The 24,895-nt window shown below is 32.5% G+C and overlaps 1 protein-coding gene across 7 annotated transcripts in view; it reads right to left on the bottom strand.

Annotated features, from left to right (window-relative positions):
- The window catches only part of LOC127724231 (uncharacterized), a 33,096-nt gene that overhangs the window by 5,034 nt on the left and 3,167 nt on the right, over positions 1-24,895 (bottom strand). The window contains exons 1-2 of one of the 7 annotated variants that reach the window (XM_052231139.1): positions 11,075-11,094; positions 827-878 (exon numbers count right to left, since the gene is read on the bottom strand). The gene's annotated coding sequence lies outside the window, so the exon portion shown is untranslated. Of the gene's footprint in view, positions 1-822; positions 879-1,281; positions 1,337-10,877; positions 11,044-11,074; positions 11,095-24,895 lie in introns of those variants that run through there. The other 6 variants (XM_052231143.1, XM_052231140.1, XM_052231136.1 and 3 more) reach the window with 6 other exon arrangements.

Raw genomic sequence — 24,895 nt, 5'->3', positions numbered from 1 at the left:
TTTATTTATCAAAATGTTATCAAATATTTTCGGGTTATTCAAATATTGTTCTGAAAAGGAAAGGTCTATTCAGTATGGTAAAGTCTCAATAGTTCTATCTTTAATATTATTATCAATGTATTTTCACCAAACACAATAACTTAACCCAATATTGTAGCGTGCATTAATTATTGCGACTTTTGAATAATAGACAAAAAATAGACACACAGCATCGATACAAAAGTACTCGCAGTTACAAACTGATGGATACAAGTCTGGTATCTTTGATAAGTTTTTATAATTCTTCGTCTTTGTATACTTTTGACAACGGGTATTACCAAAGGACACAATCAAAATGCCAGTTGTAGGGTATGTCTGTGATGTATGTTTACACAATTTTGGCTGCTGGATCCCAATTATTGTCATATTTCTCAATTATATCTGTTTGCAATATAACTGTCATAAAAATTGAAAGGTTTAACTTGCTATAACACCAGGTTCAAACCACCATTTTCTTGCCTGTACCAAATCATGAATGCGACAGTTGTTTTACATTCGTTCCGTTAAATGAGAGGGTCTAACGTTTGAATTTGTCAGTTTTTATGGACTTCGCCCTTTTTGAATTTTCCTTGGAGCTCGATATTTTTGTCAATATCTTTTGTCCAACGCAATTAACATAAATTGCAATTTTTCTACATGTTTACGGAAAACGAATTTCAGCGTGTCTTTTTCACAATGTACAAAACCCAATAATATTGCAGCTATTTAACCTAACTAAGAAATGAACTTCAACAGGAAGACTACATTGTCTACGTTAAATATTCACTGTATTGCAATACTAACTTACCCTTCCCTGCTAATGTCCCGATCTAAGGTTGACGACTACTTCATATTCCTCACTGAAATGAATATAAAATTCAAAGTAATAAACCTGAACATAAACAAACTCACAGCACTATCAATTTACAAACCTCAATTGGAACTTGTGATATTTCTTTTGTATTCGTAATATTTACATTTTTACCTTTGTAAAAGGAAAAAAATTAATCATAATTACTCCTTGTAATAACAGTGCAAGGTAAAGTAAAAAAAAAATCTGACTAAATCGAGTGTTTATTATAAATTGACAAATAGTTTGAATTATCTTAGGTGGATTTATTCGACAACAACTTTATCATGCAATGGTGCATACGATAATAATTGCACTTTAAAGTAATAAGCAATTTCAACGTTTTACAAATAATCAAATAAAAATCCATTTAAAATTATCCAATTCTAGAATAAGAAACCGTAGTAATTTACCGATGTTCACAGACATAGTATGCTACACTACAGGCGCCTGTTTATCGAAGCTGTCCTAGGATATGTCGTTAGACCTATCTTGGGAATAAATTAGGATAATGTTAGGACCGACTTACGACATATATCAGCATGCACATCGAAGCTATCTTAGGACTATCTTAGCTAGTATGTCATAACCGCTGTCCTAATTGTAATTCTAATTTGCATAATTATGTTATTAAGCTTTATTTGCATGGTAAAACGGTTACGGCAAACTTGCGGCAATGTTTACTGCTAGTTTGCTGCAAATGTTTGACACAAGGCTTATTTTTCGGTAAGGGAAAGAAAAAAATGATTTACAAATTTTAAGAATGCATTGAATTTCACCAGCAGTGAACAATTGTAAGATTGAAAAATAGAAATATTAGCAGTATATTTATAAAGATGATGCATAATATGTATCTAATAATTATACATTCAAACTTTATGAAACAAAAAAAAAATTTAAAAAAAAATAAATGTAAAAACGTTTTATATAATGATTGAACAAATTAGTTGTAAATAGTGAAAACTAATTAAAGAAAATTGGTAACAATCATTATATATTTTTAGGTTGCACTTTGTAAATACAGCTGTTTCACAAACCACGCCTCTTTTGGGGAGATATATAATATTCATAGATATTTTGTTTTGTTTACGTACTGGTTCCCAGATATGCTCTCTATGTTTCATCTCATAGAGACATAACTTGGGAATGTTACCAGTATAAATACACATGGATAGCGGTGAAATTTAATCTGAGGAAGACCAAAAGTGAAGGGAGGGGTAGTACAGAATTTTAGTATAAGTTTAAACTCTTAAAAGTTCGAAGCATATAAATGTTGACAGGCACTCGGGGAATGGACCCTCTTTTTTCTAAATCTTTTTTGTTTTTGTTTTTTAACTTTTTTCAAAGTAAATATTCTTTAATATTTTAACCTTCATTTATTTAATGTATTTTATTTGTATATGATGTCCCTCTTTTCTTATTTTCCACGTGGAAAATATGACTAAAGGGGCATCAAATGTATACTTCTGTTTTTGTAATATCTGTTGGATAAGAGCATGACCACATTACATAAGTGAAAATAAATTAAGATATTTAAGAATATTTACTTAGTAAAAATTAAAATACAAAAAAAAAGATATTTAGAAAAAGGGGAATCCATTCTCTAAGCGCCTGTGTTACGGACATGATAATCTATACTTGCATATAAAATCAATGTCACCCAAATAGTTCAGTGGATCATTATAGTTCCCTAAGCAGTCAGTTGATACACAAATTATTAATAATCTTCCTAAATAAATATATATATATATAGGTGACAGACGTATTAACCACCATAAAATATATCCTAAAGATGGTCCATCTTAAGACGACATCTAAATAGGTGTCCTAAAGTAAGGATTCCTATGACTTTTCCTAAGTTACGACATGTTTCATAAACCCACATAGGACAAAGATACGTCCTAAGATGATCTTAGGATATATCCTAGTCCAAAAAGCACTTCGATAAACAGGCCCCAGAACTCTCCATAAGCTCTTAATGTTATAGTTTATTCAAATACAGTCTAACTATTGTTTTAGATTTATATTTGATATTTTAGATGTCACAAATATTGCTACCGTTTGTACATTAAGAACTTGAATCCCTGTTGAAATTTGTAGATGACAATGAGAGAAAACCGTAATTGAATTTTATGTAATTTAAAAGAAGCTAGATAATTATTAAAATGAGGCAATTAACTTTAAAACAAAATTTATCAGTTAATATTTATTTATGTTAGTGCTACGACTCGTCTGTCAATTACGAAAGGGAGACCTTCACCTTCGAATTTTATATACTTGCTGCTCATTTTTTAAATGTCGAGATATTTTCATGCACAAATTATAAATCATTTCATTCAATAACATTATGAAAATTATTATATGGATATAGAATTGTTAAAAAAAAAATATTTTACAGAAAATATTTTGCTTCAGTGTTATTCATTCAATAACATTATGAAAATTATTATATGGATATAGAATTGTTAAAAAAATTTTTTTAGAGAAAATATTTTGCTTCAGTGTTATTCATTCAGATGAATACTTAGAAATCAAGACGAAATCAAGAAAATTGTATCATGACGGTGATAACCTGCAACATAAATTTGTTTTGAAGTTAGAGCATGCATAAAGCCAATTAAAATCTGCAGCTTAATAGATTATCGATAAAAGACCTCAAAAATGCATATATGTTATAAAAAAACAAAAAAAAATTAGGCACATTGACAAATGAAATCTCTATCTTCTAAAAAGTAACCTTACTGACGTCAATTAAAAACAATTTGGAAGGACATATTGGGATAATACCATTATGTCTACGTACAAACACTTATTTCATTAATTACTTGTTATCATATTATAAGATCGAAATTAGAACAATTAATAGAATTTTCATCAAAGATATTTACGTCAACGTACGCTTGACACAAGTCATGTTCTTGAAAGCTACATCTATCTATTAAAAGGTTTGAAATAGATCCTGTGTTGCATTAAAGATTTAGTTCGATATATAACTTGGCTATTAATCAACAGTGTATTTATTTAATTCTGGACTAACGACCCGGATTAAATAACTTATATGGGAATTTTTTATAGTACGAATTGAATATAGATATCTAACGATATGGGCGTAAAGTTGACAGATATTTATCGCGAAGGAATTGTGATATTGAATGAAGTTTGGTAACTTGAGATCATACGTAAATATTGAACATTTGCAAATCAAAGATTTATTACTTTTCGAAGTGAACGTGGTAGTCGATTTTACAATTAATCTTGCAACAGTTTAAATAAATGCACTTCTTATTTCAACGTCAATACATGCCACACACAGAGTATGTTTACAAGTCGTGTTCCAGAATCAACGGAATGATGTTTCCTAGATATTTTGTAAGCTCTGTCAGAATAGGAAATGACAAATGTTATATACTCCAAGGCAGCACCGAAACTCAAAACCCAGTGTCAAAAGAAGGGAAAGAATATCTAAAACACGGCAACAAATGATAAACTATTGCCATATACCTGGCTATCGACTGGAAAGTGTTTGGTTAAACATATTTTAGTACACTAAACATCCTCGTTGTATAACATTCGTTTAATGGTTTATCAAATGAAACATCAGAGACAAAGTTTACTGCAAAGTATCAAGAGATCTAGAATCAAAGTGATATTTTTTTCCCTTCTCCCCCCCCCCCCCCCCACAATCCTTATATCTAAAAGCAGGCCGACGTGCAAGTGACAATTTTCGTAAATAGTTATATATTTTAAAGACAAAAATATTATATATTTATATAAAAAATGAACAGAAAGTGTATGGCAGTTCAACACAATTACCATCCTTTCGAACGACTAGATCTACGACTATATTTAGGATCCATTAGAGAAAGAGGACAGATATACGTTTAAACGGTATCAGCCTTGTCACTGTGTTTAATAAGTACAAGTCTTGTCAATACGTTTAACCAGCATCGGTCTTGTCAAAACGTTTAAGCGAAAAACATTTGCAGCTAAAGTTCAGCACCAAAAGCACAAGAATAATTTGAAATAAAATGAGGAAAAAGCAAAAAAACAAACAAGCAAAACAAAAACAAAAATATGATAGATTGCGTTTTGATGTACCACAACTTCTAACATACACTGTTTAAAAAGGTCACACAGCTTCCTACGAAGTCATGTGTCTATGGGGTAACACGTGTCAAGCAGTTCAATGGAGTGGCATGGCTCTCAATTTAGCCTGCAAAGAATCGTCGGCATTGAGTAAAACTGTTGCGTCCGGGTAGGATGACAAATGTTCGTGCAAATTTTGAGAGATAGCAAATATGACTTCGGCTCATCATGTTAGTCAAGTACATAGAAAAAAATACCCAAATGCGATTAACATGTTATCATCCATCCTTTATATGCATGTACCATTTGTCATGGATGTTAAACATCCATTACTTAAAGAAGTGTCCCGTGCATTGACATATTTATGCATTCATGCATTTGCTTAACACCTCTCAACAGTACAAGTATAATAAATATGTCAGAAGATTCGACTAGTTACTGAAATTTTGAAAGCTTAAGACCGAATTGTGAATACAATAAAAGATATCAAGAAAAGGTAGCAATGACGAAACTCTGTCCGTCAAACCAATTTGTTCAAGAAATGATCCACACTAATATTTATGAATTCTTAATATTTGATTCGCGTAATTTGGTCTATTAACCAGACCTAAGTTTTTCGCATTCCTATTCTATAATGTTTTATTGGAAAACCAAACCCTGCAATTTCCTAGCTTTACAACATTGCTAAACAAAATTAAAGAGGAATTCCACGTCACTAAATTTTCTTCATATATTTATTCGCATGAAATTCAAATTGAATAGAATCTTCGTTCAAAGAGTATAATTAACTCAGGAAAGGAGTTATTAGGATATTATATCCCATATAATAATGTCATATTAATTTAAAATGTTCTTAATTGAGCTCAAATCCTGATTCGTTTGAACATTTGAGATTAAATTTCAATTAGCTGATTCTAAAGATTCGATTGAACCGAAATTTAACGTTACAGCTACTTAAAACATGCAATATGTTTATAATTATCAGAATTAATTTTGAGCATGTCCTACAATTGTTTGATGTAATTATAAAGTTAGAAGGGTGTATATTGGAGAAAACGAACTCTGGTGAATTATCGATAGGAAATGATTATACATGAACAATATAAAGATTATCAAGGAAATGCATGTTAATGTGTTTTAGCTCAAAGTGGTAATTTTAGAACATAATGATCTGTTAGCAAATAAGTTCATATTCAGCAAAATTGAACGATATACCGAGTATTTGCATGTACAATCCAAGAGGAAGGGGGTAATTTAATATGTTCAGCATTTGGCGGGAATCATACATTGTAATCTTTCTGCATTCTTCCTCTGTTATCGTCTGTTCAACGTCTAAATCAACTTTGATTTTCTTCGTTTGGGTGTGATAAAAAAATTACAGAAGTGGGATTATAAATTTCACAATTTTCTTCTTTTCTTTACATCTTAAGACAGATTGATATGTCAGAAACATTCTGAATTATTTTCAAAAATATAGATTGCTTACATACATCTAAAAGCACCACACACATCATTAGATTAATTATAGTAAACAAGGGAGAAAAGTGTGTTTATTACTTTCAAAGATTTACATATTTGGTCCGGGGACACAGTTATTGTCCTTTGATTTTCGTTGTCTATAGAGTCCCTAGTGTGGACAGTGTATAACTTTTTTTCATATACCTTCCAAATGTATTTCTTTATATTTCATGTAAAAATAGTAAGAAGGGGGTTAAATTACATGTAAAAAAAAATTGGGGCATGAAATTTAGGTAAGGTAGTGATTTGGCCCAGTTTGAAAAGGCCAAAAATTAGTATGTCTGAAGCTGTCAAACTGAATTACAGATCGCCGTAACATAAAATTATCCATATTTTGAGTTAGAGCCGATAGACTTTTCTATAATTTTGATATAACTTGTCCCAAAATTAGTACACTACACTGCAAAAATCTTTTTTGGATAGAGCAGGTGCGATTTTGTTAATTTGCGTTTTTGTCTAAAAGAAATGCACGGCTACGAAATAACTGTGTTCTCGGGCCATATGATTGATACTCCATTTTAATTTTCACCTTTATGCATTATTGTTCCATATAATAATAGGAACAATCGTCAGCACGTGTTTCATTCATAGAAGAATGCAAATACGGACGAAGAGTTTCACGTGTGAAATCGATCCAGACACAATTTGATTTCTGGATCAAGTAGAGGTGTAAAGTATGGAGCAATCTTCCACGATTTGTCCGAAAAGGATTGCAATCACATAAACTTTTAAACAAATTGGTCCGAAAATGCTTTTGCCTCAAGATGGAAAGGAGTAGGCCCGGTAAGACCCCCTCTTTGGCCCCAAAATATAGCATATAAAAAATTTATTAAAAATGTAAACTTTATCTATTTATAGGAAAGTAGAATACTTTTATTACATAAATATGGACTGTTTTTGACATTACACTGCACATTCATCAGGTAGTAGCATCATAAGTTCATGCAAAATTACTCAAATCTTCACAATTTCAGCCTTTGTGCTAATTTTTAGACGGTTTTTGTCTAAAATGGAAGTGGCCGCACTTGATTTCAGTCTTAGTATTTAAATATGTTGTATTTGATACATAACATATATAAAGGTTGAGACTGAACACGAATGCGGCCACTTCCATTTTAGACAAAAACAATATGAAAAGTGACGTTTTGTGGCATATTTGATAGATTTTTTTATACTTAAGCTTGAATTTAGGCGTCCTTAATGACCAAATCAGTCTTTTACATAAACTAATTGAATAGACTGCAGAAGACACTTAAGTTTTAAAAAAATGTAAAAATCTTTCATCAGATGTACTTCAAATTTTAGGCCAAAATAAGCCCTTATCGGACCTTCTCCTTTCGGGAACTAACATCCACATTATGTTCTTTAAATTCTATTTGCATTGTTTTAAAAACATTTCGACAATCAAGAAAAACCTTTTACTACAAATTCACGTATCTTTTTTTCCATGACAAGGTACCAAAGTTTAAACAGAAAAGCTCGCATTATAGAACTTAATGCAATGAAAACAGATAAAGTTGGAAATGCAGTAGATATAGTTTTGTCGTCTTTTTACATCTATCGTTGTCTTGGGTACAATATAGTTATTTTTTGCCATCCGTAGGTTTGAAATTTTATGCATTTCTATTACTCTTTTTTAGGTTAAAAACAACTGACGAATGCGCCTTGGATTTGAGACATTTGAAAAATCTTTTGATAAACGATCGTCCTGAATATGCATGACATAATTGTCGTTGGACGTTAAGCAATCAACAATCAATGAATTTCATAAACGAAAATTACACAAAATAGCAATATTCCTTACAAAATATTCAGATCCAGTCACCATTTTGGGATTCGTTAATTGGAATTAAGAAGTCTAAATTTGCCTTCTTAAAAATGTGTACTTTTAATCATATCAGATATTAATAATGATTTGTAAAAGTAAAATTTTAATACGTGTGTTAATTCATGTTTTCATCGTGAACTGCAAGTTTGTAAAGACAATATAGACAATTAATTAGTTGATTTTTAGTAATTTGATAATGCAACTTAAAAGTTAACCGCCTATTTCAGCTGTTTGATCCTGTAAGTTATTTTATTCCTAACTTCTGATATTTAAGGAAGAAAAGTCTACAGTATTAAAAGCAAGAATCTCTAATATTATATTAAAGAGACCAAGTTGTAAAGAATAATCTTTGTGGAACCGTTTTTAATTCCATGCCTTTTCATAAGGTTCAATTTATCTTTTTGCAAAGTGTCAGGCATTTAGTGCTAAAATCAGTGTGAACTAAGGTCTTCTTGGAATAATTTAAATTTCTTTTACGATTACAGCAGGTTCTTTGATATTTTGTCAATGCAAATGAAAGCTTATGCGGTATCATGGGAATACAATGTTGGTTCTTTTTCAAAATTTCACTGTCTTTTAATTTGCAAAATTTAGTACTGTTGTTTAGAATTGGTCAAACAAGTTTTCAAAACTATTTGTAATAGATAAGTATAGCTGATGATACTACTGATGCAGTGGTTTAAAAATAGTATGCTTATTTTAAATCTAAAAAGTTTCGAAGTAGAAGAATCATTTCTTTAAACAAACCTCATTATAGCCGATTAAACGGTTTGGGTTTTTCTCATTGTTGGAGGCCGTACGGTTGCCTATAATGCTTACATCCACTTCATTTGAACTTTTGTGGATAGCTGTCTCATTGGCAATCATACCACATCTCCTAATTTTTATACTCATTATAAAACCTAACTGGTCATACTTCTTTAATTTAAAACTATGCTTGATTTCCTCTTTGTACCTTTCGTTTTAAATAACACATTTTAGCTGAAAAATAATTGCTTTCTTAAATATACCAATCAAAATAAACTCAGCAGCATTTTCTATTTAACGTTCACTTTCAAAAGCGATGATAGCTTCCAATGGGTAATATTTACGCCGCTTATATACTTTCCTTCTGCAAAATATTTGCCCCTTAGATGAAAAATAATTCGCTATAAAAATATCATTTTAAAAAACATAAAAAAATGAAAAACGCATCCGAATAAACTTTTTATTGATCTGTAAATGACACTAATGTTGACATTATTACTGGATTAAATTGTTGTATGGCAGTTTTACGATTTTTTGTTGTTTACTTTTGTATATAAAATTTACTAAGGTTAACCAAAGGTTTATGGCAGTTTTTCGGTCAATAGTTAAATTGTGCGGTTCGTGTGTTCAATTCTAACATGTATGCGAAGTGCCTTGTGGGATTCCGTTTATCTTCTTGGTTTTTTGTCATTGGGAATGTGAGCGTTTCTTAGATTATCCCCCTTTTTAACATATCATCAGCTCATAGGCATTGTTCTACTTAATTCTGTTCAAAATACCTGTCTGTCGGAATTTTTTTAAAGGACTTACGTTATCAAATTAAAAAAAATTCAAGTGGTCATATGTATTAACAAGGCGACTGAGGTATTATTTGTTGATTGCTTAACGTCCAGTGGCAAATATTTCATGCATATGCAGGACGATTATAAATTAAAGTTAAAATCACATAAGTAAGTTCTTACGGTTGGGACAACTGAGATAAGGGCGAGAAGTGTAGTTAGTACCAGTGGAAATGAGGATATCATGGGTAGGGACAGCAATTTAGCCTGGCAACAAAATACCTATAGAATCCTCAAATAGTTTGTGCATGGGTTCTTTAAAGCACATAATAAAGCGCGTTCCACGAGGTATGCATTTAACGTCCCAAATTGTTCTGACAGGACGTGGCTGCGTATTTATACATCCCGAATAGCCATATGTTTGCCCCCTCTTTAACATGGGGTTTAGTCTCGGCCGAGTAATAAAAGTTCGTAAATGTCATCATGACCGTATTTCTATACCCCAGTCAACCCTTGTGGTTGGGGTTGTAGGTGAGACTGAGACTGAAGACTAAATAATTAAAAATAACAGTAAAATACACGCTTCTTTGTCATTTAAACTTAATTTACGTTAATATATTAAAAAGAACTATATGCTTACATCTAAAATTGAGAATGGAAATGGGGAATGTGTCAAAGAGACAACAACCCGACCAAAGAACAAAAAACAGCCGAAGGCCCACAATGGGTCTTCAACACAGCGAGAAAATCCCGCACCCGGAGACGGGCTTCAGCTGGCCCCTAAAAATCTGTATCATTTGGTCTCTGATGGATAGTTGTCTCATTAACAATCAGAGCACATTGAATTTTTATAAATAGAATAATGTACAGATTTTGTCTATATGCAATCCTACATCATATTATTAGTTTATTTAAATTACTAAAGGTCATATGCGGAAACAACATCTTTTTGTTGTCAAGATTACACGAGTTCAATACGAACTTTCAGACTAAACAATTCAACATGAAATCTTATTGTAAACAAATACCTTTTAAATACAAATAAACATACCTTATATTTTTAAACTAATGTGCAATTTCCAATTTACTTTGACATAACATACGGAAATGTATCCAATCTTAATAAATTTTCCATTGTAACATTAGGTATTACCTTCCAATGCGATATATCTTTTAATATAACAAGTGTATAAAAATCTGTCTTATTTAAATTTTAAATAATTCCTATCAGATTAACGGTATAATTACTTAGTGTATTGGGTTCCTTACGAGGCTAAACGAGGTGAATGATTGTATCAAACCATTTAAATATTTTATATCTTTGTCTGCTTAACACGAAGTATATTTGTTTTGTATTTCATACATCAATGTCAGTATGATATTTTGAAGGGAATGAGTGAAATATTTCATAAAAGTGTATATCAAGAGAGATTCTTGTATTATATTCTATTCGAATGCATTTAGTCCTTAATGTACCCATAATAAATAATTAAATATACTCTTTTCTTTTGCAATATTGAAAAACTTCAACTTACCTAAATGAAATCATGTTTTAAAATACATTTGCTTTGAATATAAAGGATATATGATTTCAAACATAATTTTAAACGTTATTGCGTTCATTAATTATTATATATATGAACATTTCAAATCTGAAATATAATTAAAAGTATAAATTTAAATTTTGATACCGAGTGATAAAAATTATATAATGAGAGCAGCGGGATTTAAACATGTGTAGGGAAAAAGACTCTGAGGACTCTACCACATCCGAAGGTGATTTTGGTGACGATACAACGGCGACTAACGTAAAACACGCAGCTTTCTGCGTACTCGGAAAAAACAAAACTCCAACATTTATAAATCAGAGTATGCATGACATATCGTTAATATGTATATGGTTTTGCAAATAGCACTGCAGAAACCATCCGATTTACTACATCAACAAACAAAACAAACAAACAAACAAAAAAAACTTAAATCAGAGCAAAATTTATACTCATTTGTAATTTCATATTTTTTTTATCGTTTAGCCATAGTTGCCAATAAAAAAAAAATACCGTTTCTTAATTACATATCTTTCACAAGAAACACTCAATAGTATTGAGTATGAAAAATCAAAACTGTGCCGTATTTATTTTCCGTTCCGAATCCAAGGACTTCGTCAGTAGTTGCCGTGTGTCATATATGAATCTTTTTTGCTATTTGGAGAATTAGGTGTTGGTAGCAGATCTTTAATTGCTTCTGTTAATTTTTTTTACCACTTTTGTAGACTCGGACTGATTATCTACTGTTGATTGCATGCTGCCCTCTAGATTTCTCCGATTATTTTGTCTTTTTTTCATTGACGTATATACCCCAATATCTTTTCAAGCATACATCAACTCTAACCTCTGGATGATTTTGATTCAGTCCTTGATTTATTCATTGAAACAAAATATTGGTTGTAGTCAGTATGATGTTATATTTAAAAAAAAATATTTATCTGTTTATAACATTCCTATACATTTAGAAAATTAGAAAATTAATTAAAAGAAATTAAAAGATTTTCTTTTGATATAAATTTTACCTTTGCGGAATTTTTCTTCTATCAATACGTACATTATAAGTTCCACTTTCAGCATCTTTCTAACAAAGGACATCACATGCAGTATTTTGATTGACCTGTTTGAACTACTTTTACTTCAAATGAAAATTACAAGATAAGACGGAAGTTGACATCGTGTGTTCAAAAATATTAAATACTGATATATCTCTACATATTGTTCACAATCGATAGTAGCCGGAAATATGTGAACATGTTCATTTATCCAATGCATATTCGCCATACTAACAGTGGCGGATCCAGAGGGGGGCGTAGAGGGCGTACGCCCCCCCTTTGCTTGCAATTTTTTTTTTTGTTTTTTGGTAAAATGATTAATCAGACTAGACTTCGTGAACTTTGCCATTGTCCGCGTATTTAATTTTTATGCGGCAATTCTTTACCTATACAGATATGTTTCGCTCGTATTTACTGTAATATATTATTGACTATGTCAAAATCATGTGATTCGCTACGGTGGAGTTGACCAGTGCGTCGAAAAAACGTCACTCAGTCATTTTGAAATTCAAATTAAGTAACACATTGCTTAGGCTGAGGATGACAAGAATGCTGAAGTGTTGAAGGTCGTACTTTGACATATAATGGTTTACCTTTATGAATTGTTACTTGGATGGAGAGTTGTCTCATTGGCACTCATACCACATCTTCCTATATCTATGACACCTTCAAAGCGACAAAGGATTGAGCAAGAACGTATTTATTGACTTCTATTTCACAATTCCACCGAACAGAAAGTAATACTCTATTACACTTTCATGAAAAAAAGTTCCACAGCAATATTATTTACCTACGAAAACATGTTTAACCCAACACGCCCCAGCCTATTAATAACATAGCTGAACAATGACCCCCAGTCAATAAGCTCTAGATAGATTTAAAATCTAAGGTACGGACCATTTGATTTGAGGGGGCAGTCTGAGATGTTTGAGAGAAAAATTCTGACCCTCATTTTTGCCTTAATCAAATATTCTGGCCGTATCTGGATTGTAAACAATAATCTTGTCCCCTTTTTTGCTATTAGAAACAAAAATTTCCAACAGAATTATTTAGCATTAAATGAACATGATGAATAAAAAAACGGGCGTAATTTTTTTGGGGCCAGGGGTTTGCATGTAAATCCCATATCTGACCGGAATGTCTGTTTCGTCGAAACTTTTTCAAGGCCCGACTGCAACCTGCCTGCTGGGTATGGCCTTTATGTCTCCATTCGTCGACCGTCATTCATATATTCGTTGTCATTTCAGACTCATTCGTAGCCTTTGGTTGATTTGAAACCCCTCACTTCCCTTGTTGGGTGAAAAATTTCAACCAAACATTTGGATAAAAATTGCTTGTTTGTCTTTCTTAACTCGTGTCGGTCGTATTGCAAATTTCATTGAATAGCCCGGCGTATATCTTGTTTACAACAAGAAATTCGTGACGCTATGCTAACTAAAGATACAACAAACGAGAATTTTCCATGTCAATTTTTTACTGACAAGTCCCACATCAAATATATTAGTACATAGCTTTGGATCCATCCAATCATTTTATAATAGACAATTAATGGGGAGAATACGGCATAAAAAATGTCCAACCCTTACACTTAACTATTAAATATACATGCCTTACGTCAGGAACCGTTAAAAAAGTGCATTTTACACTTATTTTATGTTTTTTAGCCAAAAAAAGGTCCAAAAATTTTTTTACATACTTCGCCCCCCCTTTCCAAATTCCTGGATCCGCCCCTGACTAATCTATGTTACGAAGATAACACGACAGTCTGGGTTCTAAAATTTTGTGCTTATTTCTACAAAAAGGATGCTGTGAACTTTTCTACGAAAAAACCGTAAAATGGTTCCATGCTCTGAACCATACGAGAAGAGCTAGCTAGTTAAAACTCACACAGATTGAAAATACCATTATTTGCCTTAAATCAATTGCTATTTAATGACACCCCCTTCCACTAATTCTTAAGTTCTAAAGCCTGTTCCGCTACAAGCTGAATAACTACTAAAATCCCATGCAAGTGATAAGTCGTTCAAATTCATTTTGTAGGTTCGCTCCGAATCTCATTATAAAGGTCTAAATATCTTTTTGGGGGGGATAAAAATCCCTCATTCGTGAGGAGTACAAACATATAAAATAAAAACACATGTATTGAAATTTAGTAATTTAATTTTTTAATGTAATTATGTCATTGTTATTATATTAGATTGTCTCAAAACAATATATAATAATGATTATTAAATCATAAAGCGATAAATCAGTAATAAAAGGTTAGTTGAGACGAAAAAAATAAAATTATTTTCTTTATAATGTTTAATTACCTTTGCAGACATTTGAATATTATATTACTTACTTGTTACTTTCGCCTGATCGGGCGTGGCTAACACGGGTACGTAATTAAAGGGTACTCTATTAGTATTCACTACTCATAACTTGTTTCAATTAAACTTTTAATTAAGGATTGAATGATTTTTTTTGTAATTTTATTGGGGTGTAAAGCGTTAACCGGAGCACATTTTTTATGAAGCGCTTCCAATTAAAAATTTGCGTCGATCAACGCTTTTACAACCCTATGAAATTACAAAAAGAAGCATTCAATTCTTACAATTACATTTTTATGCTACAAACATGAAATTACGAGTTATATCAAATATTTCATGTTTTCCTGTGTATTATTTTGACGTTGTCATGGGAAGCACGTGCTGTCATGAATGTTGAATTTTATGGGAAATAAAATCTTATTCTGGAATGCCTCGCGAATTATAGTGTTGTCACCCAATCAAAAGTACGGATTCTTATGAAACATACATGCAATGTAGTTATTTACATATGCATGCATGTCTTGACAATGTGATTAAAATGTGTCATTTTAGTGAAAGAACGAAAAATGAATAAGCAAGATATTTAACTAATTCTAATTTTTGGTTTTGCGTTTAAATAAATGTTGAAATCCTTCACACGAATACATGTTCAGTTTGCTGCAAACACTTGGAAATCTATTATAAATTCATGTACACCGTTTTACATGTAATGGAGTAGTTTCAAGAAGAGTCAATTTGACATGAATTTAAATTCAGTAATTATTATAAACATAAGATGAAAATATATGTTAATGTATACCGCAAATACAGACTCAACAACCTTAAACAAATTCTGTTAGTTATGGTTTTAATATCATGATATCATTAATGCACACATTTATGATAATAAAAATAGTTTTGACTAAATTTTGTCTATTTGAACTTTTTCTTTTGTTTCAGATATCATTGACCGTGTATCCAATGTAATTTTTTTTTATTAGAATGAATATCACACTTAAGCAAATTTTTCTATTGCCAATGTATTTTGGTCGGAGGGTGTGACCAACATTTCCCACAAGGAAAAGGCCCTTACATGTGCATTTTGACTGCATGTTTTCGGTTAAAAACTGCAATACCATAATACATATTTGAAGCTTTTAATATTGTCTAAAGCATATGAATATCAGAAAAATAAGACTTGCCTAGTCATACTCCTTTATTCTGAACTAAAGCACATGTTCCTTGCAATTGTATATTGTTTGAATGTTGGTTGATTACCGTCCAGTGACAAACATCCCATGCATGTTCTGGACGGAGACAAATGAACAAAGAATTATAATAGGTAGGTCCTGTAATGGAGGCCGTCCGGGTTAAAGGTTGGGGATATTTGGACTGCCACTGGAATATGAGGGTAAATTGGATAGGGACAGAAATTTAGCCTTACAACAGGCCACTTACGGTCACCCCCAAAGAGTTGTTGCAAGGGTTCTTAACGTGGCACTCTCTTTAAACGAGGCAACGGGTTTAACATCCCCATTCTGACCAAACGTGGCTGTGTACTTGCACATCCCGCACAGCCAAAAGGACGCCCCACTTTGGCAAGGGTTTAACTGCCGGTCGGAAGTAGACCGATAATGACCATATTTCTATTCCCCAATCACCCTTGGGGGTTTCAATTTGTATAAGAATTACTATTACACTATAGAAAAAGAGTACCATGATTACCCGGCGATTGGAGAACAAGACTTAGAGTGTCAATACTATATCAACGTGCGCATTTAATCGTCACGAGTATAGTAAACAAATGAATAATCTTAAAAACTGCTACAATAAAAAAACAAAGCAAAACAAAAAAAAACACTTAATTATTCAAAAGACAAACACAATAAGATATAACTAGACAATTAACCAATGAATAGGTTTCTAAAATTTCAATATGTAAGACACAACCTCATATGTAAAACTTTTCTAAAAGCCAGACTGGCGTATGAAAAGCGTATTTAAGACACACATTCAAACAAACACACATTTAGGTAAACAATCAATTTTATTTTTATATATATATATATAAATGACATACCTTTTCTAAAATATCCTTCGGAGGACATTCATAATCTAATCGAATCAATAAGAATTTGAAAGATATACTTTAATTTCCAATAGAACTTATTTTTTTTCCTTGATAATAACTCAAAATTTACAAAAAGCTTTTCACATTGCAATTTTGGCCACCTTTAAGCATTTATGGAATTTAAAATGTATTTACATATTAACAAATACGTCAATATGTGGGACGACCTCATAGTATGTATACACTTGAACTGATTTATCCTGTAAATTTTAATTAAGATCAATTTTATTATTATTTTAGATAGCAATATTCAGTATTTCCCGAATATATATGTAGGACTCGGATGTGCGAAGTGCGTTGGTCTATAGATCTGATGCATGATGGCTATTTTGCTATTTTTAAATCTACAGATCTTCAATTTTCATGAGTAATTTTTTATTTTCATTTTTATTTTTTTTAAATTTTTTTTAATCACATTATAAATATTTTTTGTAGCGAAATCAGCAAAATGGCTCATAAAAACATTTTCCTTCAAAGTGGGGAATCCGAAAATGAATTTATAAAATAAAAACATTTCCGTATCATAAGTCAGTTGATCACTTCGTGGACAACCATTATTGAACTTCCTAATGAATTGAAAGCCTTACTAGCAACAACGAAATTGGATGGAAAAAGCGGGAATGGAAATCTTCCGCCAATTCTGACCAAATTTCAGTACAGCTCACCTGGATCAAGGCCAAGGAACCGGACACGTCCTCCAGGAAACCTAAGCAGGCCCTGCAAAAGAAAAACAAGCCACCATCTACCAGGTAAACGCTGAGCGTTTCGCCCAGTGGATGGACACAAAAACAGCCGTTGTTTCCGCTGCTACCCAAGAGCAAAACACCAAGGCCAGGGTAGAATACAACAGTCAGACGGAAGCCAGGGACACAATAGTTGGTAAACAACTCACACCAACTAAGTACAGAGGTGAACCAGTGGGAGTTTTCATCAACACGGACATTGTCACCAGCCCGTACAACCCCAAAAAGGCAAGTCATCGCCTCATTTACTGCACTTCGGCTACAGAAAGAGGCAAGCGTAGTAGGATTGACTTCGATGAGGGGTTTGACATCGACGACCCTGACCTACTAACCACACCACCGCATACGTCGCCCTTGAACCTATCATCTAAAGAGGCTATACAAGCTGTCATACTATCAAAACGGCCAAACACTCCATACCATCAACAACACCGTAGTCGGAGCAAAATGAAAGCCAAGCAGATCCAACCCTGCAACAATAGGTACTATAGTCCGCAATAACTTTAAGGATAGCCGGACTCTAAAACCCACATATCATCATCATCAACTACCAATCATTTCTTTGTTTTTCCAGCTGCAGTTAAAACCATCTATTTTGATTTGTCTTATACCGTTCTCTTATTCAAAGCAGCCGAAAAGATTTTTTGCTTATTTCGTTTCAATCTGACTAATAAAGTAGTATTTGCATTTCAAACACTTACCGTGTTTTTCACACCAAATTAGTACTGGTTTTAATGGATAATAATCTTTGTTTGAAGCGTCTATAGGGGTCAATTTCTGAACGATTGTATGAACGTTGGTTTATTTTTGTCCCATGGTTTTACACTCTAATAAAACTACAACCTTACAGTTATGACTGGTAATGCTATGACTAGATATCATGATTGCTTTAAATACTATACATCGTGAAGTTTTTAAAGAATAAAAGAACCATATGTATCTCCTTTTTTATTTAAATTTATTCCTCGGTAGTATGGAATGTTGATTTCTTAACAGGCAGATGCCAATATTAAGGGCAAAGATGTCAAATGGCCACTAAAGATAATGTTTATACAATAGTCACTTAAAATTAGAGGGTATGATGATGATGATGGATGGCTGCTTAACGTCCAGTGGCAAACTAATATGCATATTCAGGACGAGAATATGTTAATGTAATATGAATATTAACCCTGCTTTGTACTAGACCGACACGCTAAGCCGGATTTTTAACGTGCTTGTTCACAAGGTAACAGTGCGAAGGAAGACATGTCACCTTACCCGGACACATTATTCTGACTCCGAGCCGACCAGTCTTTGCTCTTACTCCTTAATGCCGCGTGCTTAGCGGAGAAGCAGCAAATACCAATTTTAAAGTCTTTGGGGTTCGAACCCACGACCTCCCGCACTCGAGGCGATCACGCTACCACGAGACCACCGAGGCGGTTAGTAGGGGGGTATGAAGAGATATATGGAATGCCCAAGAACGAATATATAGCCCAACACACGTTCGATGCAGTCAAAGCTAGAGGACTACATCAACCTACAGCCTATACATTAACCTTATTAGGAAGTGGCCAATAAGTTGCAACTATACCATGTACGAGACTCTATTATGTTTTTGAAACATTAAATTGAGGCTTGATTTTACAATTTGATTTACGTTTTTTGTCATTTTTATCAATGACTACATGTACAACTTGTTGTTTACAATACGACAGGTTGATATCGTATATATAGTGGTCAATAACAGAATTCTGATATTGACCGGTCGGTTCATACATGTATAAGGGTTTCTGTATAGCCTTTACTAAAAAAAACATTTACAAGAATCATGTGACTACTTTGAAACTAATCGAAAAAAACAAACTTTTAAGAAGCTGATTTTTTAAATATTAGAATAAAATATATAGTTTTCTCAATAACATTTAAAATAAAAAATAATATATATAAAGACAGGTATAATACTAATATCGTATTAATATCTTGAAATATCATAAAGTTAAAATAATTAATCTCTTCACAGGATATTGAAATGTTTATTGCTTCAGAACGGAATGTGGAATTCTGTACTATAACATTATTAAAAATGCAAAATACATAAAGATCAGTATAGGTTCATTCAATATCAATTTTACTTACCACGGAAATCAATAAAATAGTAAATTGTTAATATCCTGCCTGTCTAATACAAATATGATTCCTGTGTGATGAAACAAACACTATAGAATCATTTCAACTCATCGATATGTACTAGATTTCTGTCATTCAAGTTCAATGTTGTCAATTGTTTATTTCAGAAAACATGTCAATTTCTTCAGATCGGATATCAGCTGTCTTGTTCTAAGCGCTGAGTAAAAACACTCGGATCCTTTATATCATAACTTTCGTTATTCTCGTTAAATATACAAATCGATTTTGTTAACGTTGATTTTGCGATACAAAAATAAACCAAATCATGTTTAAAGCTTGTTGATCGACCATCGGTACACTCTATTTATTTTTTTTTATCTAAAAATTCTGAAATACGTACTATGTAAAGAAACCCGATTGCCTATCCTTAATCTCTACATAATATACTATTTATGATCATTTTATATGCAGAAAACTGGTCTTGGTGTGAACATAACGTTTAGTCTTCCAGTTAACTACGTAAAAATTTCGTGATTTGCGGATATAAGTTAGGGTGGGTAGTTATTTTCTTGTGGCTCTCATTTTTTTTTGGGAGGAAACTAAGTAAAAATTACACTTCAACAGACGTTATTAAAATAATCATTCTTATAATCTACTTCGTAAATGTACATTTAAAGAATAGATAATTAGACATGCTGATAATAAATATTCGATTCGAGGCTATTTTGGATTTCTTTCCTATAATAGGATATACAGAAAGATGGTCGTGTGAAGGGATCTCATAAAATATTCGAAGAAATGCTACATTTATTCTGCTAACAACTGAATCAATCACGAAGGTTGATTTAATAGACCAATCTGTTGATATTCATGGAATGGACTTTACGAAACTGTTTGCTAACTTAAGGTTTTATTTTTCAAATGTTATTATAAACTACTAAGGTCGGAAGATACCAAAAAGGACATTAAAAATCATAAATCGGAGAGAAAACGACAACACCATCGCAAAAGACAAACAACAGTTTACAGTCTACAACGTAGAAAACTAAACACGAAACCCAACCATCGGGGGGAAGGGGGGGGGGGGGGGGGGGCTGATCTCAGGCCTTCGGAAGGGTAAGCAGATCCTACTCGTTATGTGACATCCATCGTGGAGCTCATAGTAAGTGCATGTACAAATTCGGTGATTCGGTGATAAGTCTCATTTGGTGATTTCACAATCGACATTGTGTATACGACCGTGGTGATCAAATTTGAAAACTCAAAGCCCACGGTCTGTGGAATTTTATCTCTGGTATGGTGAGCTTTTTCTATGATACAAAAGGCGATCCATATTGATACATTTATCTTTTAATTTTGTGTCAAACAAAGTTTAAATTTGGCGAAAAGGTATGAATTGCTTTGGAGTGCTGTGGTAATTTTTGTATTCTTGTCTTTCATTTTTGCTTATGTACTTTGTCTATAGAGTGTCTATATGCCATTTTGTTTTTCTTTGTTGAAATAGTTATTTGTATTTATAGTGATTAAGATTATAACACAATATTGACTGCTGTACTCCAATTTTTGACGTTTTTACCTATTTTGTCTGTTTGTTTTGCTCACACATTGTTGTCAATATAATGGAATTCTATGCGACTGTCATACAAGTGAGATGTTTAGCTAGCTATAAAACCAGATTTAATCCACCATTTTCTACATAAGGAAATGCCTGTACCAAGTCCGGAATATGACAGTTGTTTTTCATTCGTTTGATGTGTTTGAGCTTTTGATTTTGCCGTTTGATAAAGGACTTTCCGTTTTGACTTTTCCTTGTTATTTGACTTTTTGCAGTATCATAGATTAATGCCAGCTTTTGTACTGTGTGTGTGTGTGTGTGTGTGTGTGTGTGTTTTTTTTTTTCATTTTAGAGAAAACGATAGTTTTTATAATTTTATTTTCGGATACTTCTATTTGGTTTCAGTTTCATTGTTGGTGAAAAAAAAAGATTTTCGAAGTTGCAAATAAATAATTGCACGTTTTTTACCTGTTCTGATGTAAGAAGCAGCGCTCTGGAAACATTGGACCAATTGAGCAATTTCTAAGCTTGATACAATGTATCCAATCTCATTATATATATGGAAAAGCATTGCGGTGTATCTTTTCTTTTGTTTGGATTTATTGACCAACTGGGTAACTGATTATTGTTCAAATGCCCAGTTTTAACAAAATTCGAAGCAATGACTATTGCAGCCAACAAGGCATTAGGGGCCGTTATGGATAAAGCAGTCATTATGAAACGATACAAAATTCAAGATGGCTAACCAATTTCTGGGATCATTCTACTAAAAAAAAAATATAGATCACAGAAAGTTAAAATTGCAAATATCTCTTATGTTAATTTTGTCTGAATTGTAATCATATTGGAATGACAAGTGTTTAGGTATAAATGTTTGAAAATTATATGTTTTACATAATGGCTGGTTTCATCCATAATTGCCCCGTAGTAGTCCCTGTGTCAATTTTAGTTAAAACTTTGCATTTAAGGGGGTACCCAACACTTTGACTAAAATTTGATTAAAATAGATTTGGGTCGATTAATTTCCATAAAATTTTGAAAAATATTTACTTTGACCTGTTGACAAAAATATAAATGTTTCAAAAAATTTGAACCACACAATTGACAGGAATAATTTCATTGAATTATATACTAGTAGAAGTTTGACAAACACTAATGTTGATCATTGAGAAGCTTGATTCCTTCTTCCTTATAGTATGTGATTAAAACATTCAGCTAATTTTTAAAGAGTTAACTCCTTTAGGTGTTCTGTACCCCTTAAACAAATGTTTCCTCTGAGACTGTGATTACCCTCGGCGTTGCCTCCGACCATTACAGACATCATCAGACCATTATTACAGATCTTGGACTTACAAAAGGGCCATTATGAAAACCCATTATTTAATACTATAGTAAATATCGATTAAACACTAAATTAAGCGAAAGTGCATTTTAAAAGTAATATGCTATGCATCTAGAAATGAATAGTGGAAATCGACGGTTGATTTAAGAACTATGCATGTTCAAAAATAATATTGCGTATATTAAGTGAAAGCAAATGACATCTTGATGAACCTAAATCGTTCCTGCCTTTAGTTATAGTTTCTTTGATCGCGATTTTATAGTGTTTTAAGACATTATTAAACTTCGATCAACATATCAAATGTCTAAAGATGTTTTTCGTGACCATGTTATTAGGTGTTGACATGAAACTTTAACATTACCTAAACATTGAAAATGCATTACGTTCATATCAAGGGAGACAACTAAAGACATTGAATAATCATAGAGAGAACAGTTACGTCAAAGAAATAATATGCCATAAAAGGTTGCCACCATCAATCAGGAATTTGACTGTTGCAAATTATGTAATACTGGCGACGCGGAAACTCTTCATTCACATTTAGTTATATTATTCCTATTCGAATGAAACAGAAAAGATATAATTTCTTTTAGCTTTTGAAAAGGTAAATAAATCACATAAAATGACAATTCAAAAATATTTTCAATAATTTTGTCTTACTGTTGAAATGGCAAAAAATAAAAAAAACTCAAAAGAATGAAAATTACACACTGAACTTTTTAGTTACATGCATGGTTCAATTTATTTGAATGATATGACGTTACACAGTGTTTTTCGTGGTACCAGTTTGTGCTATTTCATCTTCAATTATATTGTGATCAAAGCCCATGTGCAGCTTTAGAAATTCAAGTTAGGGAGCTACCATTTGATTTTTATGGGGGGGGGGGGGGGGGGGGGGGGGGGGGGGGGCTAGGATGAAATTTGAAAAAATTGGCAGGACAGGAGTTTTGAGTAAAAAAAAAGGCAGGATGAACAACTTGGTAAAAAAAAAGGCAGGATGACAATTTGTGTAAAAAAATTCAGGATAAACTAGTAAAAAAAAAAGGCAGGACCGAATAGAGTAAAAAATAAAAATGCAAGACAGAGATTACAACTAAAAAAAAAAAAGCAGGACAAAATAATTTTTCATCCTAGAGCCCCTCCCCCCCCCCCCCCCATAAAAATCAAATGGTAGCTCCCTTAGTCCTCATTTGTGGATTTGACAGAACATAGTAGGCAATTGAAATCAGTGTTACAGAAGAATTGCATTTGAATTGCGCCGTCTACCGGGCTTCTACCTGCCACCAAATCAAACATTTATAGTTCATGTACAGGTTGATTTAAGAGAGATTAAGGGAGGGGAGGGGTATCATTGGGACTGTCTTACGGTGTTACGAAATATCATAGTAAAATGAAGTTTGAAGATGAAAGTGCAGTTGGTACGGTCGTCAAAATATGTGCTTAAAATATTCTAACTGAAATTTTTATTCTAAGACATTTTAGCACAAGATATTAGTTTGACTGTTTCTGGAAAATAGGAGTACATCATAGGTATGGTCAAAATAGTTTCCTATCAGGGTCGGATTCAGGCGGGGGCGTGACGGGCGTGCGGCCCCTCCCCCCCAAAAAAAAATTGCAAAGCATGGGTTGTCTCTACACTCTTGAAGAATATTTCGATAATTTTACCTATGATTTTTTCAAGAAATGGATACTGATTGTAATGCAGAAAGTTAATATTACTAATATACTTATAGATAATATTAACAATCAATAACGAGTTTCTAATCAGAAGAAACGTAGTTATAAAAATAAGTAAGAAGAATTGGTATGATTGCCAATGAGACAAATCTCCGCAAGAGACCAAATGACACAGAAATTAACATTAAAAGATCACCGTATGGCCTTCAAAAATGGGTAAATCCCATACTGCATAGTCAGTTATAAAAGGCCCCGAAATGACAAATGAAAAACAAATCAAACGAGAAAACTAACGGCCTATTTATCTACAGAATAATCAACGAAAAACAAATATGATATACAGCAACAAACGACAATCACTGAATTACAGGCTCCTGACTTGGGATAGGACATACAGAATGTGGCGGGGTTACACTAGTTTGAAGGCGCGCCAACCCTCCCCTCACCTGGGACAGTGGTGTGACAATGCAACATAAGAACAAACTATAAAAAACTATGAAAAAGGCTCAACTCATCAGATCGATACAAAGCACAAAACATCTGACAAAAACACAGAGTGGACGTGGCAGGGTACTTATAATAAATCCCCACAACAAAAAGACACTAAGTACAGATCTGA

Source organism: Mytilus californianus, unplaced genomic scaffold (genome assembly GCF_021869535.1).
Source record: "Mytilus californianus isolate M0D057914Y unplaced genomic scaffold, xbMytCali1.0.p SCAF_14, whole genome shotgun sequence".
Taxonomy (NCBI): Eukaryota; Metazoa; Mollusca; class Bivalvia; order Mytilida; family Mytilidae; genus Mytilus; species Mytilus californianus.
Note: the sequence above shows the minus strand (reverse complement) of the source record. Positions and strands in the feature narration are given on the sequence as shown.